Source organism: Hydra vulgaris, chromosome 09 (genome assembly GCF_038396675.1).
Source record: "Hydra vulgaris chromosome 09, alternate assembly HydraT2T_AEP".
Taxonomy (NCBI): Eukaryota; Metazoa; Cnidaria; class Hydrozoa; order Anthoathecata; family Hydridae; genus Hydra; species Hydra vulgaris.
In genome coordinates, this window is record NC_088928.1 from 3,129,803 (window position 1) to 3,134,795 (window position 4,993).

At 27.1% G+C, this 4,993-nt stretch overlaps 1 long non-coding RNA gene across 1 annotated transcript; it reads right to left on the bottom strand.

Moving 5' to 3' along the window:
- Positions 1–624: 624 nt before the first annotated feature.
- On the bottom strand, positions 625–4,993 carry LOC136084492 (uncharacterized). The gene is made up of 2 exons (XR_010640586.1): positions 4,604–4,993; positions 625–904 (listed from the first exon to the last, which is right to left on the bottom strand). It is a non-coding gene; the product is annotated as an uncharacterized LOC136084492 (long non-coding RNA).

Consider the following 4,993-nt stretch of genomic DNA (forward strand, 5'->3'; position numbering starts at 1 on the left):
ATTATTTTATAGGAGAAATTCTTAAAGTAAAATTAGAGAAGCTGTTTCATGTTGAAATGACAGATTTGGAAATTGTCCATCCTCCAAAAATGTGTAAAAAATGTTATTGTACAATGAACAATGTGCTTTCAAGAAAAACATCAACTGCTCTTGGTCTCTGTATTAAGTGGAAACCACACTGTGATGATTATTTTACTTGCCAATCAGTAAAAAAGCTTAGAAAAGGTTTAGTAGTTTCTAAACAACAATCTAGAAATAAAGTAAGATGAAAAAAATTGATTCAAAGATGTGGACATTTGCAATGTTCACTACCATAAAAGAAGCAATAATCATAATACAAGATAAAGACATAGATATATCAGAGCTAAATAATGAGTTAAATCTACATTTACAACATTGCTTATGTAATATATGCGGTAAAATTTCAAAGCAACCTTTAACTTTAAAAAAATGCGAGCATCTTTTCTGCTTTTTTTGTATTGTAGAAAATATTAAGTTCAAGCCAATTAGTAAAGCAATATGTCCTCAATGCCAAGAATATTTATTATATGAAGATTCATTAACAAGTAACAAAACAAATTCTCTCATTAAAATGTTGACTGTTGCATGTATTTCAACACAAAATAAAAGATCAAAATATAATTCAAATAAAAATATAAATATCTTTCATGCATAAAATACATTTTTCATTCCTTCAATCTTTATGTAAAAAATATTCTAAATGTATTCATATTGATTTTAACAGTTTCAAGCTAAAAAAACATTAAAAAATAAAAAAATTTACACAAGAAATACAAAAAATATTTATATCGAGTTCGAAGAAAAAGTCTTTCTGCTTTAGTTTATTTTTCCCTTCTTTACAACAGGTTAGTTTCCTTTTCAAGACCCAAATATGGTTGGAATACTAAAAAAATATATACTATATTTGTTTGTTTTAAATCAATTTTTATCATAATTTATTAATTTTGAATCAATATGTACAAAACCAGACTGATGATTCAATAGATAGAATCAAAATTATAGCATTCAATTAATAAAATCAAAAACATAACCAATGGTATTGCTTTGAAGCAGGCAATACAGTTGATTTATTTGACGATATTGACTAAATCGAAAGCCTGGAATAATAACATTCAAAATTTTGATCATAAATAAGAGTGCATAATAATATAATGTATGTATGTGTGTGTATATATATATATATATATATATATATATATATATATATATATATATATATATATATATATATATATATATATATATATATATATATATATATATATATATATATATATATATATATATAAGGGCCTTGCGAATCGATTCGATTCCCGAATCAAGTGTTGCTTCGATTGAGTCGAAAAAAAAGATTCAAGTTTTTTCAAATCATATTTTATTTTGCGAATGTTGCTATTTTTTTAGATTTCTAAAGCTAAAATGTAATTGAAATGGGTTTTTACCATAGGTGGAGTAAGAGTAAATGAAAATAGTTTTAATATCACTTTTAAACAATCGCCAAAAATATAATCCGGGCAAAAAGAATTTAATCAAAGAAATATTTTTATTTTTTTGGAGAAAAAAATGCTTAAATTTGGTTTACCGCGAATTGCTGATTCGATTCGCGAACCAAGACCTGCTTTGAGATTCAATTCGAAACAAAAAATGTCGATTTGCAGGGACCTAATATATATATATATATATATATATATATATATATATATATATATATATATATATATATATATATATATATATATATAGTCTTGGCCATAAGTTTGGAACCGATGAATTTTTTTCTCATAGGAACGTTTCTATGACGCGTACGGCATTTAACTGCTGCAGCATCGTGTTTATGCAGCATCAGTTGCATAGTTAAATGCCTTCGCGACTTCTTAATCGTTGCAAAACGTGAATCGTGTAACTTTACACCGCAGCAGAGCATCGTGAACAATATGACCCTCATTAAGCTGCATTATACACTGTTCAATGCCTAAACTATCGTTCCCTTGAACTAATGTTTACCTGAACTAATATTCGGTTGAACTAATGTTGAAATATACTTACTTATATTAACAAACTATACATTATATTTTAATCAATTAATTAGCTGATTTACATATATATTAACTGCATATCAGTGCGAAAGGTAAGGCTTAACTTCTTATAAGTATAAAATTAATTAATTTATCCTTTTATTGTTATATAAGAAGTAAAAATATGCAAATAAATCGCTTTATTTGTATAAATGTTTGCAAATTATCATTCAATAATATATACTATTCATAAAAATAGATCTATTAATTTATAATTATTTATATTATTAGCAGTAAGTATTCTACATTAACATGTACAGTGCGTAAAATGACTAGAAGTATTGAATTGTCGAAGGAGAAAAGGGCACAGATGATGATCCTACACCAGCAGAATTATTCTCACAGTAAAATAGCTGGTATACTGCACATATCTAAGTCTGCTGTCACCAAAGGCATTGCAAGAGCAAAGCAGTTGGGCACTCTGGAATCCAGAAAGAGGTCTGGACGACCTCGCATAACTTCTGCCACAACGGATCGGGTGATACATCGGCTTGCTGCTGCAAATCCAACATGGTCATCTCTCCAGATAGCAGTAAATTCATCACTTCCTGCCAGTACAAGAACAATCAGAAGACGCCTTTTGAAGGAATTCAAGCTGCCATCATGTCGTCCAGCAAAGAAAGCCATGTTAAGTAAAAAGAATATCCGTGACCGCTTGACATTCTGTCGCAAGTACAAAGACTGGACTGCACAAGACTGGAAAAAAACTATGTTTTCAGATGAGTCAACTTTTTCTCAGTTTGCCTCATATATCAGACATGTCAGGAGACCTGCAAAACAAAGATACAACATCAGGTATGTTGTTCCCACTGTGAAGCAGGCGCCTACCGTTATGGTGTGGGCAAGTTTCTCGGCATCAGGTCGAGGTGGCATATGGTTCATGCCAAAGAATACAACCATCAATGCTCAAGTTTACCTTGGGATATTAAAGGAAAAGTTGAACACTCACATGAACATTCTGAAATGTAAGGTATTTCAGCATGATGGTGCACCCTGCCACAGAGCAGCAGTTGTAACCAACTGGCTAAGACAGAAACATATCGAAGTCTTGGGTCCATGGCCTGGCTCAAGTCCTGACCTAGACCCAATAGAAAACATGTGGACAATGATTAAGCAGAAGGTTGCTGCCACAAATCCAACGTCAGAGAAGTCTCTGATTGATGCCATCAAGCGTGTATGGACAACTGCCATAACCCCAGAATACTGCGCGAAATTGTCCGATTCAATGCCAGCGAGAATAGCAGCAGTACTGGGTGCCAAAGGACATTATTCAAAATACTGATACCATTTTTTACATGACAGAATATTTACTTGTATATAATATTTAAAATAAAAATGATTTCAAAAGTTTTTGTTGATATTTTGGGTATAAAAAGTGTAATTATATCAAAAAACCTAATCGGTTCCAAACTTATGGCCAAGACTGTATATATATATATATGTGTGTGTGTGTGTGTGTGTGTGTGTGTGTGTGTGTGTGCGTGTGTGTGTGTGTGTGTGTGTGTAAATTATGTTAGTGTATTTTATAAATAGAGTGTTCAATGTTCTTAAAGAGCAGAGCAATATTAAATGCCCTGCTAAATAATAACATTTCCAAAAAATGTGTGTTATGTTTGCAAGAAAAATTTGAAATAATTACTCATTTAAATCAGGAAAATTTATTGAATTAAAAATTTGAATTAATTTCTAAATGTAAACACGAAAATAAATTCCTCTTAAAAAATTATAAAAACAAATGACCAAATTAAATTATCCCCATTATCCAAAGAAATTTATTTAATAATTACTTTCTGTAACTTCCTGTTAACCAAAAAAATATAGTAATTTAAAAAAAATTATTTTTATTTTTAGTTATAATAATTTATAACTCCTTGTAAAATAATTTTTTCTATAAATTGAATTTTTTTCAAATTTAGTAACTCTTCCTGATGATCCAGCAATGGTGAAACTTAAAGTTGAAGAAAAAAGTTAGATAAGTGTTTTTTATTAATTTACATATATATATATATATATATATATATATATATATATATATATATATATATATATATATATATATATATATATATATATATATATATATATATATATATATATTATGTTACTAACAAATAAAAATATTATGTTACTAACATATAACAATATTATGCTCTCTTCTTTAAGAATATTGAGCACTATATATATATATATATATATATATATATATATATATATATATATATATATATATATATATATATATATATATAATATATATATATATATATATATATATATATATTATGTTACTAACAAATAAAAATATTATGTTACTAACATATAACAATATTATGCTCCCTTCTTTAAGAATATTGAGCATTATACATATATATATACATATATATATATATATATATATATATATATATATATATATATATATATATATATATATATATATATATATATATATATATATATATATATATATATATATATATATATATAGCCACATGGGAAAAGAGTACCATAGCAACAGGTTACAAAAGTTAAGTTGATTAAGATTTTCTTTTAACCCTGCAAAAAAAATTGAATCCTCATATAAGCAAAAAATGCAAAAAAGATAAAAGGTTCATCTTGCTGAATAAATTTATATTAAAAAATTTCTACGCTCAAAAATATTTTAAAAAAGGTTTAAAAATTGTAAACAAAAACACTAAAGTTGCTTTAGCTGAAAGTAGATATTATTCACAATCAGAGGTCTTGTATATTATTTGAAAAATTTCTTCGTACAGCTACAAGTTATTTTCAAAATAATTTCATGAAAAAACTAGTTAAAAACCTATTTAATTATCTAAAATTGAACAAACTACTCGTTGTCAATGATTAGTTTTTATAACGCTGTTACCGTAGCCATT